The sequence below is a fragment of the Cetorhinus maximus genome, chromosome 3, assembly GCF_964194155.1.
Source record: "Cetorhinus maximus chromosome 3, sCetMax3.hap1.1, whole genome shotgun sequence".
Lineage (NCBI taxonomy): Eukaryota > Metazoa > Chordata > Chondrichthyes > Lamniformes > Cetorhinidae > Cetorhinus > Cetorhinus maximus.
In genome coordinates this window covers 82,969,052-82,983,055 of record NC_135881.1, presented here as the reverse complement: position 1 = coordinate 82,983,055, position 14,004 = coordinate 82,969,052, and the positions used below count along the sequence as shown (strand labels likewise).

The window sequence follows — 14,004 nt, the reverse complement described above, 5'->3', positions numbered from 1 at the left end:
CTATTTTTTCTCCTCACAATTTAACTCTTTGAGTTCAGGTATCATTTGGACAAATCTACATTCTCTCCAAGGCCAGGATATCCTTCCTGAAGTGTGATACCCAGACCTGTTCACAGTACTCAGTGTGGTTTAAATAGGGCATTGTAAAGCTGAAACATGGCTCCTACCCGTTTGTATTCTAGTCCTCTAGATATAAGGGCCAGCATTTCATTAACCTTTTGATTGTTTTTTGTGCCTGTTCACGGCTTGCTGTCCCAGACTCTGCTGCATGAGAAACACATTATTATTGTCAGGCTGGTTATTGCGTGGGTGAAATTACTACTTGTAGGTTTAGCAAGTTCTCTTGCAGCTGTTTAAGAAAAGGGCCACCGGTTTGTGGAATATCCACTTGGTGAACATTAAGGAGTTTGATATTTTTTATTTCCACTTCAAAGAAGAAAATTTGGATTTTGTCCAGGAAAAAAAACAGCAGTAAATCTGCTACCATAGGCAAGAGGGAAATCTCAACCTATTTGAGTTTTTAAAAAATAAACTATTAACCTGTATTTTCATTGCTATCCATAATTTTCACAGTAGCCATCTCTGATGGAGAATATTGAAGGATCCAAACAGTATTTTGTTGGCTTTACAATTAACTTCATCCAATCCGATGCCTCCCCTTTAGAAGCTAAGGAGGAACAATTAATGCAGGCATTTAGGACAGGACTTACCAAACTAGAACAATTACAATGTATGTTAGGGTAGGATTTTCAGGCCCTGCAGGAGTGGGAATGGAGGTGAATGGGGCCTGAAAATACCGACACCGGCCAGTGTGCCAGTTTCCCAGTGCCGGCCATTTTAGGGTGGCGGAGTGACATGTTTCCATGTGGTGGGTAACCAATTAGGTTCTCTAAATTTGGAAACTCCAATCAAAGGAGGTGATCTGGAAAATTCCGGACCAGAATTTTCCAGCTCACCTCCAGTTTTCTGCATGAATGGGGGACAGTTTATAGATGCCTGGGGGAGGTCTTCTGGTGAAAGTCCGAAGTAGGGCCCTTCCTGCCTGCATGGAATGAGACTAGTCACATGGTTCCTTCTAGAGGGGACCCTGGCACCCCCCTACCTGAAAAGATTGACATCATTTGCATTCAACAGTGTTCATTTGCGCTCATTTGATATCAGTTGTGCTCAAAAGCAATCATTTAGCTATCATTCAACATCTATTGTATTCAAAAGCAATCATTTGGCCGTTATTTGACATCAGTTGCACTCAAGACCAATTATTTAGCTATCATTTAACATTACGAGTACCGTAACTGACATCAATGACATCAATTGCCCCAAACCAGAGCACTCAAACATTCACGATCAGTAACATCACTTAAGCATTCAGACACCAAAAACAAACATAGAGTTTATTTTCCATATTTCTGAATTTCAATAGCTTCAAACATCATAAAACTGAACAAGGAGATTATGTTTTGATTAGGTACACTTAAGTTTTTCTTCATAACCTATAACTCATGCAGCACTACCCTGCCTCCCCCTCTCCACGGCCACCCACTTCCTCTCCCCTGCTTTGGAGCAGTTCTCTCCCCATCAACACCACCACTGCCCCCCCCCCCCTGCTCCAGAGCAATTTTCTCCTCTGCCACCCCTGCCCTCCTGAGCAATTTTCAGTCTCCCCAGTGCCCCGAGCAATTTTCTTCCACCTTGTCCCAAACTTTCAAAAGTCAAACTTTTCAGGTAGGGTGAGCCAACATAAGGCAGTATTAGGTCATATAACCAAAAGCTTGGTCAAAGAGGTTTAATGGGCTTTGAAGATTCAGGGGAAATTACAGACCACTTTCCCCACAGTGCAGGCTTCTGATCCCTACTTAACTCTGACATCAGGATCCTGAAGCCTAGGGGAAAAATCCTGGCCTGGGTGCCTGAAATGGAGTGCAGGATTTCCTGGTCCTGCCAGTGGCGGGCCCCTTGGCTGGTGAGACCGGAAAATCCCGGCTGGAAGCTCTTTCAGTCCTTTGCATTTACCTTGATTGGTGTAAAAATCCAAACCAGAAACATGCCCCACTTCACCCCCAAGAATGCAGCAACTTTCTTCCTCTCTTCCCCAACTCCACCTCCCCATCTCTCTCTCTCCCCTTACCTCTGTCTCCCCATTCTCCCCCCTCCCCACAGTCCTGTGACTCCTGAGGCCCTGCTTTTGTGCCCAGCTGAGCAGGGTGGTGTCTGTCCTCCCTCCTCTGAGGGGAAGTGACCACAGATCCCTCTGCCTGTGATACCTCCTCCTTCACACAAGTGCCCTGCTCCTCACCCAGTGCAACCCTACCTACACGTACGTGCGGACTCATGGAGGCGAGAGCATCTGCGCTGAAAGCCAAGAAAGTGCAGCCCCCCGATTCAGTGACACATCCCTTCTGGACGCCATGGAGACCCACCGTGAAGTCCTCCACCTCTGCTCTGGCCGCAGATGGCCCATCAGTCTCACCACTCCAGCTTAGGAGGTGGTGGCAGAGGTGGCCTGTGCCAATGCTGCACTCAAGATGTCAGCCATCCAGTGCAGTTAACCATCTCATCAATCTCAACTCACCCACTCACAGCCCGTCACACAATCAATGGTATCTCACTCACTGCCAGCTCAAGGGACATCACCACTCATTCTCTCACACACACATCCTCACATCTCCATCTGGACTCATCTCCTCTGGAGACTGCCTCGTCATCCCGTCAGCACTCATCACACACAGACACCTGGCATCCTTCTCATTTGGCCTGGCATGCACCTTGCTCACTCTAATGATTATGGGCAGGATTTTGCCCCCATTGGGGGTGAAGTTGAATGGCAAGCGCACGCAGGCACGCCTCCAATCGGCACCCCCAATTGGGGGCACGGCACCATTTTACATGGGAAGGCCAATTAAGGCCTGCCCAGCGTGATATCCGCACGGAAGTGCTATGTGCTCCCTGTGTGGGCGGGGGGGGGGGGGGGGGGGGGGGAATCCCTCAGCCGAGAGTGCGGTCTTTCGCGCATGAAAGAGCGCATTCATCTCCCTGAGGCTAAGTGCCACCTGAGGGAGATCGGCTCTACTCTCAAAAATATTAAAAACAGAAAAAAAAATTCCCTGACATGTCCCCTCATGTGACACTGTCACATGAGTTGGGACATGTCCATAATTTTTACAAAAACTTTAATAAAATTTTTTAAAACCTACATGAACCCTCATCCCGCCCGTGGATGAGGTTTCATGCTTTTTCTAATTCCCACCTGGGCTCCTGGCCTGCCCGCCAACCTTAAGGCCATTGACAGGAAAATTTAAATGGGGCAGGGTGACATCGGGAGTTCCGCCCGACATCACCGCGTGTCATTTTACGGGTTGGCGAGTGGGCTCCGCCCCTCACTCGCCGATGGGAACATCATGCCCTATAAGTTAAACCATTTCTTACTGTTATGGGGATCATGTGATTGTATAGACCAATCAGCCCTGAATGTGGGGAACCTTAGTAACGGAGCTTTTTAGCCTTGGTCTTGGAACAAGCATGTAGTCTCCTCTTAAGTCTGTTAATAAAGTTCACTGTTTCTTACAAGAAACCCGTTCTGTACTCGCCAGGTGTGTTGCAACTGGCGACAAGTATAAATAGCGCCGATGCAGCACCTCATCTCACGACTGAGTATTCCAATATTTTAAGAGAAGATAAGAAGTATACTCACCAGCAATGCCTCACTTTGGCAGAATTTACCCGTACGATTTATCTGTCGAGGACTGGAGTCAATACATTGAGCGATTAGGGCTCTACTTTGTAGCTAACAAAATAACGGCGGAGGGGAAGCAGAAGGCAATTCTCCTAAGTGTCTGCGGGAGTAAAGCCTATAACGTAATCCATAGCTTGATGACTCCGAATGTGTCAAATTCCAGATCCTTCATTGAGCTAGTAGGACCTCGTGAAAGGACATTTTCAGCCTAAACCCTCTGTGATCATGCAAAGATTCAAGTACAACTCTCGATTGAGGGCCCCCAGTGAGTCAGTCGCAATGTCTATCAGGAAGTTACAACAGTTATCGGAGCACTGTGACTTCAGTGATACTTTAAGCGACGTTGCGAGATCGTTTGGTTTGCGGCATAAACAACGATGTCATTCACCGCCGTTTGCTTGCAATCTCCATGGAGATAGCGCTAGCAATGGAGAGTGCTGAGAGGGATTCACAGGCTTTGCCATGGCGCCATTTTGCAGTTAGGGTGGGAACCTGCCGCTGGGCGTGGCGCGAAGACCAGGGAGGCTACCGCAAAGCGGAACACGGCCCCTATCGCTAGAAAAATAAAAAGAAATACTGGAAGCAGCTCACCAGTAACCCAGAAGTTAAAGTGTTTCCATTGTGGGGGAAATCATGCATCTGAAATCTGTAGATTTAAAGAGGCAGAATGCACTACTGCCACAAAAAAGGACATGTTGTTAAACAGTGCAGGACTAGATCAAGGCAGCCATTCAGACATCAAGTTAAGTTAAATGAAGTGCACAATATAGAACAGCCAGAAGTTACTGAGGCTGCCGTTTATTCCCTGCACAATCTGAAGGCTAGGAACACTGAACCAATCACTGTTATGCTTCAAGTAAATGGAAAGCCTCTGTTCATGGAGGTTGACACAGGAGCATTGACCACAGTGGTGGGAGAACACATCTTTAAATACCTCAGAGAAGGTACCCAGCCATTGAGTTTGGAGAAAACTGCTGCTCAATTAAAAACATACACAGGGGAAGCAGTACAGGTGAAAGGCATCACCTCTGTACCTGTATCATACAGGCAACAGACAGCTCAATAATTGTTGTAACAAGAGAAGGACCTAGCCTTCTAGGCCATGATTGATTGAAGGAAAGCAAACTATATTGGTCAGAAATTTTTCAGATCAGGACAGGAGAAATTCCAGAGTTGCTGACAAAGCATGACCAAGTATTCCGAGATGAGTTGGGGAAAATCAAAGATCTGCAACTAAAATATACATGGACCCTGAAGCAACACCCCGGTTTTTTAAGGCAAGACCTGTGCCTTACACTCTTACACTCTGAGAGAAAAGGTTGATGCAGAATTATGTCGTTTGGAGAAATTGGGAATAATCCAGCCAGTCCAATTTTCAGAATGGGCAGCACCCATTGTCCCTGTAATAAAGCCGGACCAAACCATTTGCGTCTGTGGGGATTATAAATAAATGGTAAACAAGGCTGCAAAATTAGACAAACACCCAATCCTAAGGATTGAAGGTCTGTATGCTAAACTCGCAGAAGGAAGATCCTATATTAAACTGTATATAAACCATGCGTATCAGCAGCTCGAGTTGGACAACACATCAAGAAGTCATGTCACCTTAAACACACAGAAGGGCCTGTGCCAATATACATGCTGACTCTTCGGTGTGTCTTCTGCCTGTGCGAATTTTCCAGAGAACCATGGAAAGCCCACTACAAGGACTCCCGCGAGTTATAGTGTATCTCGACAACATCCTAATCACAGGATCCACGGAGCAGAACATGTGGCAAACCTGGAAGAGATTCTGAAAAGATTTTTAGAGGCTGGTGTTTGTTTAAAAAAAGAAAAGTGTACCTTCCAAGCAAAGGAAGTTGCATATCTGGATGATCGTGTGGATGCCCAAGGGTTGCATCCATTAGAGGAGAAAGTCAGGGCAATCAAGGAAGCACCCTCTCCAGCATTGTAATGAGCTGAATCATTTTTGGGCATGGTAAATTATTATGGTCGATTCTTGCCTAATCTATCTACAGTGTTAGCCCCTTTGCTTTTATTATTGAAGGAGAACCACAGATGGTCCTGGAAAGCACAGGAAGAGGAAGCCTTTACAAGAGTTAAGAAGCTTTTACACTTGTCATGTCTGCTAGTGCATTATGACCCATCTAAGGAATTGATACTCACTGTGATGCATCTCCCTATGGAGTGGGAGCAATATTGTCACACAGGATTGAGGACCTCAAGATGTGGTACTTGCATTAAATTTCCTGGATTCCTCACCAGTCTGCACCAGGCAGATAAAGAATTGGACAAATTGGGATCCAGTTTTAGCAAAAATCCACAAACAAGTATTGCAAGGATGGTCAAATGCACAAATCCCTGGGGAATAAAACTATTCTTTGTACGTCGATCTGAACTGAGCTGTCAAGATGGTATCTTATTATGACGTGCAAGAGTCACTATCCCTGTGCAGGGAAGAAAACCATTATTGGAAGAACTTCATAGTGTACATCCTGGTATTTCAAAAATGAAGATGCTCACACAAAGTTATATTTGGTGGCCATCTATAGAAAAAATGGTGAAACACTGTCTCCAGTGCTAGCAACAGCAGAAGTTGCCCATTTCAGTTCCACTGCATCCATGGGCGTAGCCTGGTTGACCCTGGGTTAGACTACATATAGACTATGTAGGTCCATCTCTAGATACCATATTTCTCGTGATTATCGATACATATCCCAAATGGATGGATGTGTTTGAAATGAAATCACTTACTTCGTCTGCAACCATTGAAAAACTGCGCCAAAGTTTCAGTGTCCATGGTTTACCTAAAGCTATTGTGTCAGACTATGATACTGCTTTCACTAGCACTGAATTCCAAAGATTCATGAACATAAATGGGATTAAACACACCAGTACAGCACTGTACCATCCCTCTCGCCTAATGGCTTGGCAGAAAGAGCAGTACAAACCTTTAAAATAGGCATGAAGAAACTATCAGAGGGAACATTAGAAACACGAACTTCAAGATTCCTGTTCAGCAATCGCACAACTCCTCATGCGACCATTGGTTTATCACCTGCAGAATTGTTAATGAAGCGCTGACTTCATACAAGATTGAGTCTAGTATTCCCTAATTTAGAGGGGAAGGTGGAGAGAAATCAGGGCAGTCAGAGATGAAATCATAACGTTCACAGTAAAGGTCGAGAGTTTACAGTGGGAGAGACAATTTTTGTACAAAATTTTGCAACTGGACCGAGATGGATCCCTGGCACAATCGTCTGTGAAACAGGACCTTTATCTTATCAGGTGGAAGTGGAAAACAGGATTGTTAGGAAACACGTGGATCATCTCAGAAGTCGAGAAACCCTCCAACAACCAGTTAATCCACCTGAAACCAAAGTAAAAACTTCGACTCCTAAGGTGCCAGATTGGCAAAGAATAGACATACCGGATGTCTCTGCTGAAGTAAATAATTCTGAATTGCCACTGTCTAGGGATTTCCCTGAAGCTACAGTTCCTGTGCAAGTAAATCCAATAGAAGAATCTCCAGCTGTGGAGTTGTGTCGCTCTATCCAAATCCGAAAACCTCCTCAAAGACTAAATTTATAATGGCATGAACTGTATATAATTGAATATAGTATGAGTTATGATGTTTTCTAAAGTAGAGGGTAAAACAAAAGTAAAGGGGGAGGAATGTAATGATTATAAGTTAAACCATTTCTTACTGTTATGGGGATCATGTGACTGTATAGACCAATCAGCCCTAAGCGTGGGGAACCTTAGAGGCAGAGCTTTTTAGCCTTGGTCTTGGAATAAGCATATAGTCTCCTCTGAAGTCTGCTAATAAATTTCACTGTTTCTTACAAGAAACCCGCCCAGCTCTCTCCAAGTTTATTACATTCACACCCTCTACATCTGTCTTTATGCAGGACAAGATGGGACACAATCAATGGGAGAGGTCCCAGACCTGGGGTGGAGTGCCAGAGATCAAGGTTCTCACTCCGTTTGAGAGTCGCTTGTTGGAGCTGGCTGGAGAGGACATGGACCGTTCCTGCGGTGACAGTGAGGTCAGCGGCAAACACACATGTGAGGGTCCTGCACCACATCACCTCTCTCTCAACTGTACTCGGAGTCCAATGTTCTGTGTTCAACGTGCTGCCAAGCACATCTGATAGGTTGCCCTCAGGCAAGCGTGACCCCAACCCCAGCGCTGAGAGCACCTCAGATGAGGACCCTGAGGGAAGCTCCATTGAAGACCCATCACAGCGCTCACCCATACCCTCCAAAGCACAGTGACACACACCTCAGTGGGACCTACTTGTAGAGTAGCCTTGGGATCACAATCTGATGAGCACAGCACACAATCTGCGATGGCTTAGTGGTATTGTTGCTGGACTAGTAATCCAGAGACCAAGGCCAATGCTCTGGGGATCTGGGTTCGAATTCTGTAACAGCAGATGGTGTAATTAGAATTCAATAAAAATCTGGAATTAGAAGTCTAATGATGACCATGAAACCATTGCTGATTGTTGTAAAAGCCTATATGGTTCATTAATTTCCTTCAGGGAAGGAAATCTGTTGCCCTTACCTGGTCTGGCCTACATGTGACTCCAGATCCATAGCAATGTGGTTGACTCTTAAATGCCCTCTGAAATGGCCACTCAGTTGTATCAAGCTGCTACAAAGTCACAAAAAAGGAATGAAACCGACCTAGGCAATCTCAGCCCTGTCAACCCTGCAAAGCCCTCCTTACTAACACCTGGAGCTAGTGCCAAAATTGGGAGAGCTGCCTTATAGATTAGTTGAGCAACAGCCTGACATAGTCATCCTCACAGAATCATATCTTACAGACAATATCCCAGACACCACCATCATCATCACTGGGTATGTCCTGCCCCTCCCGCAGAGGTGGTGGCACAGTGGTATACAGTCGGCGGGTAGTTGCCCTACGAGTCCTCAACATCGACTCCAGACACCATGAAGTCGCATGTCACCAGTTTAAACATGGGCAAGGAAACCTCCTGCTGAATACCAGTGCTCCTCCATGTTGAACACCACTTGGAGGAAGCACTGAGGGTGGCAAGGGCGCAGAATGTACTCTGGGTGGGGGACTTCAATGTCCCTCGCCAAGAGTGGCTGTGTAGCACCAGTACTGGCTGAGTCCTAAAGGACATATCTGCTAGACTGGGTCTGCAGCAGGTGGTGAGGGAGCCAACAAGAGGGAAAAACATAGTGGGGGATTCAGTGATGGTAATGCCATTGAATTTCAAGGGGCAATGGTTGGATTCTCTCTTGTTGGAGATGGTCATTGTCTGACACTTGTGTGGTGCAAATGTTATTTGCCACTTGTCAGCCAAAGCCTGGATATTGTCCAGGTCTTGCTGCATTTGGACATGGACTGCTTCAGTATCTGAGGAGTCGCAAATGGTGCTGAACATTGTGCAACACTCAGCGAACATCCCCACTTCTGACCTTATGATGGAAGGAAGGTCATTGATGAAGCAGTGAAGATGTTTAAGCCTAGGACACTACCCTGAGGAACTCCTGCAGTGATGTCCTGGAGCTGAGATGACTGATCTCCAACAACCACAACCATCTTCCTTTGTGCTCCATATGACTCCAACCAGTGGAGAGTTTTCCCCCTGATTCCCACTGACTTCAGTTTTGCTAGGCCTCCTTGATGCCAGACTCGGTCAAATGCGGCCTTGATGTCAAGGGCAGTCACTTGCGCCTCACCCCAGGAGTTCAGCTCTTTTGTCCATGTTTGAACCAAGGCTGTAATGAGGTCAGGAGCTGATTGGCCCTGACAAAACCCAAACTGGGCATCAGTAAGCAAGTGCCGCTTGATAGCACTGTTGATGACCCCTTCCATTACTTTACTGATGATCAAGAGTACACTGATGGGGCAGGATTTGTCCTGATTTTTCTGTACAGGACATACCTGAACAATTTTCCACATAGCCAAATAGATGCTAGTGAACTGCACTGGAACAGCTTGGCAAGCGGCGCGGCAAGTTCTGGAACACAAGTCTTCAGTACTATTGCTGGAATATTGTCAGGGGCCATAGCCCTTGCAGTATTCAGTGCTTTCAGCAATTTGTTCATATCATGTGGAGTGATATCATCCTCACCAACCTGCCTGCTGCGGATGCATCTGTCCAGGACAGTATCAGCAGGACTGACCACCACACAGTCCTGCTTTCACATTGAGGATACCCTCCATCTTGTTGTGTGGCACTACCGCCATGCTAAATGGGATAGATTTCGAACAGTCTAGCAATTCAAGACTGGGCATCCATGAAGCGCTGTGGGCCATCAGCCACAGCAGAATTGTACTCAACCACAATCCGTAACTTCATGGCCCGGCCATATCCCCACTCTACAATTACCATCAAGCTGGGGGATCAACCCTGGTTCAATGAAGAGTGCAAGAGGGCATGCCAGGAGCAGCACCAGGCATACCTAAAAATCAGGTGTCAACCTGGTGAAGGTACAACAGAGAACTACTTGCATGCCAAACAACATAAGCGGCAAGTGATAGACAGAGCTAAGTGATCCTGCAACCAACAGATCAAATCTAAACTCTGCAGTCCTGCCACATCCAGTTGTGAATGGTGGTGGATAATTAAACAAGTCACTGGAGGAGGAGGCTCCACAAATATCCCCATCCTCAATGATGGGGGAGCCCAGCATATCAGTGCAAAAGATAAGGCTGAAGCATTTGCTACAATCTTCAGCCAGAAGTGCCGAGTGGATGATCCATCGTGGCCTTCCCCCGGAGGTCTTCAGCATCACAGATGCCAGTCTCCAGCCAATTTGATTCACTCCACGTGATATCAAGAAATGGCTGAAGGCACTAGCAGGTCAGAGGCTAGGAATAGTGTGACTAGTAATTCACCTCCTGACTCCCAAAGCCTGTCCACCATCTATAAGGCACAAGTCAGGAGGGTGATGGAATACACTCACTTGCCTGGATGAGAGCTGCTCCCACAACACTCAAAAAGTTTGACACTATCCAGGACAAAGCAGCCCATTTGATTGGCACCACATCCACAAACATTCACTCCCTCCACCACCAACGCACAGTGGCAACAGTGTGTACCATCTACAAGATGTACTGCAGGAATTCACCAAGGCTCCTTAGACAGCACCTTCCAAACCCATGACCACTACCATCTATAAGGACAAGGGCAACAGATAGATGGGAACACCACCACTTGCAAGTTCCCCTCCAAGCCACTCACCATCCTGTCTTTGAAATATATCGCCATTCCTTCACTGTCGCTGGGTCAAAATCTTGGGACTCCCTTCGTAACAGCACTGTGGGTATAACTACACCATATTTACTGCAGCGGTTCAAGAAGGCAGCTCACCACCACCTTCTCTGGGGCAACTAGGGATGGGCAATAAATGCTGGCACAGCCAGCGAAGCCCATATCCCATGGATGAATATAAATAAAAAGGAGGCAGGGACATCAGCTTTAGCACTGACGAAGGGTCATACAGACTCAAAATGTTAACTCTGTTTCTGCAGATTCCGCCCAGAGTCTGATAATATGATCTCGGATCCCAGCCCAAGGACACCTTCTGGACAGCCCTGAGCACAAACTGGCAGTGTACCATGGCCAACGCATGCGCAGACACAATGCCTGCAGAGATGGAAGAAATCAGGAACGTGTCCCAGGAAGATATGACCCAGGACGCAAAATAAAAAGCCAAATTACAGGACAGTCCCAGAAATTCCAGGACACTTGATCACCCTGGTTGGACAGGCTGCAATACAATGCAACTTCTTAATGAGTGCCCTCTGTTATCACCATGTCCACGATGATCACCTATTTCACCAGGACTATTTGCTCCTCTCCTGTAATACTGGGAATTTCCACAACTCAATTCTCCATTGGTATGATTATCTGGAAGTATGGCACTTCCCCACCTGTTTGGCCCTCTCCTGGGCACTTCATACCCGTTTCTCTTGAAAGAACAAAAGGGAGTGAAATAAGACACTGCTGTCCTCTGTGGCCAATGCCATCTTCTCCTATTCATTAAAGGTGCATGTTTCAGTGGTTACAGGTCCTCAGCTACACTGTGGCTCTGAGCCATTCTGAGGGGTAGTAAGTGCCCTGGGCACACACTCCTCCGATGTTCAGGAACAGCATGCCCTGTTATTCCTCCGATGGTGTTTCTACTGGAGGGTGAAAACCCAGAGGCCTGTCCTGAGAGTTGGAGTTTGCACTCATCTTGCTAGAATGAATCAGGTCATTGAACCTCTTCTACACTAGGATTGGCTACCAACATTTCTGCAACTCACAGTGGCTGCTATTCCAACCCAGGCTTGTTTTGTCTGTACAGATGGCCTTCTCCTGCCACCCTCCTGGAAAATGATGTCTCTCCTCACCCTCATGGCCTCCAGCATCACTTCAAGGTCACTGTCAGAAAAATGAGGCATTACCTTGCCCTGGGTCCCAGGTCCCTGACTCTCCTGAGACATTATGAAATTATCTCTCTACTTGCAGCAGGGAATTGGCAGTCACAGTGATGGCTGCCCATGCTGACTTTCAGTCTGGTTCGCACTTCATTTGGCCCGCTTCCATTCTCACACCCATGGCTACTAATTGGCCTCTGAACCCATCTTCCTTTCAATTAAGCCCATGGAAAGCATGTTTCAATTCTGTTTTCCCCCAGGCACAGGTTCGAAGCCCAGAAAGAACCCTGACTTCCATTTCCTGCCCTGACCTGAAGATTCAGCCAGGTCAGAGGATGCCTCCATGTTTAAGCATCCTCTCTGTTTCTTACCTGCCATTATATCTTGCTGTTCCTCTCAAGCTGGAAGGCCGGAGTTGCCCTCCAGCTTTACAAGCCCGCTAGCCCCCACTTAATTGGAAAGGGAACCTGTCTCCATGCCAGTTAAGAGGGCATCTCTCTGAGAATCACAATGAATGACTGTTTTCCTCCCAACTCTGTCCCCACTGCTTGGGGCATGGGTTGGGACCGCAAAAGTAGTCATGATGTCTGTTCCCCCTCCTGTCAGGGAAATCCAGCCCTTAAAGTCTGATGTGTTAAAACCTAATATTAGATAGGTTTAAAATCCATCAATATATTAGAATATGGGCACTCACTTTAGAGACAATGATACTTTAGCCTTTGACAGCTACATTCAGGTTCCTACAATGTGGCCAAGTTGATTAAAGTTTGCTTTAGGTTAAATTTAAGTGTGATTCCAAAACTTGTGTGCAAAGGGGAAAACTCATAATAGCGTGAGTACGTAATACACAATCTTTCCATCCATTAAAATTCTAAAGTTAAAGTTAAAATGAATGGACAGAAAATCTAAGGCTCTGCATCTAACAACTTTCCAAGATGCACTCACTGTGAGGGCTACTCCCCGCTGGATTGTAAAATGAAGCCCTGTAATTCTTATTGCTGTCTGTGATTTGATTGACCACCATAATAGCTGCGTCATGGAACTGTGGAGGTCTTGGAAACTGAATGAAACTGCGGCAATGAAATGATGCCATGTGACAGTAGAACAAACTCTCCCTGCTATTTTCGAGGAAGTATTAATTTATTTATTCTAAGCATCGTTGGCAAGATTACCATTAAGAGTGGGAAAGAGGCAAATCAGAGCCTTCCAAATGAGCTCATGGCTTTGTACAGTGCTGTCCCATTCAATGAATATGTGTTTGAGCTGAAAAACATAATAGAAAGAATCATACAATGAAAGTTGAATGTGAAGGTACTATTTCAGGGAACACTTTGACATTTCTTTCTCTTCTGTTTTTTTTTAGGGATCGGTGAGTAGAACATGCCACAGCTAGTGCTCTTTAGCAAACCAGCATCTCACAGCAACTTGCGTTACCATCTGCCTCTGCAAACATGAGCACAGCATCCAGCAGCATCTAAATAGCAATGGCAAAGACAAAGTGTGGAATGAATCACAACAACGAAGGATGAGGAGCTGATGAGGACACCCAAAGATAGAAATCTGCTGTCCAGAGTTGCAGCATTGTTTCTGTCTCTGTTGTGGTACCTGAGCATTTGCACCAATTGGGATTGGCATACAAACATATATTGCTTTATGAACATGTTTGTCTACATGAGTTACTTTTGTTCATGCCATATACTTTGCAAGCAGTATTGAGGGATTCACCAAATTGTAGGTGAACTATTTGCTGCATCAGACTCTTCCATGGGTCACATGGCAATTCCTGTGGCATGTGCAGTAGTCCTCAGTAACACAGGTCATTAATAACATAGACAAATAGAGACATTTACAGCACAGAAGAGGG

General features: G+C 46.0%; 1 long non-coding RNA gene across 1 annotated transcript in view; it reads left to right on the top strand.

The window, feature by feature from the left end:
• The window catches only part of LOC144672896 (uncharacterized), a 28,905-nt gene extending 15,118 nt beyond the window's left edge, over nucleotides 1–13,787 (top strand). Inside the window, exons 2-3 of the long non-coding RNA XR_013574200.1 lie at nucleotides 7,645–7,777; nucleotides 13,504–13,787. This is a non-coding gene — a long non-coding RNA (uncharacterized LOC144672896). The remainder of the gene's footprint in view (nucleotides 1–7,644; nucleotides 7,778–13,503) is intronic.
• The last annotated feature ends 217 nt before the right edge of the window (nucleotides 13,788–14,004 follow it).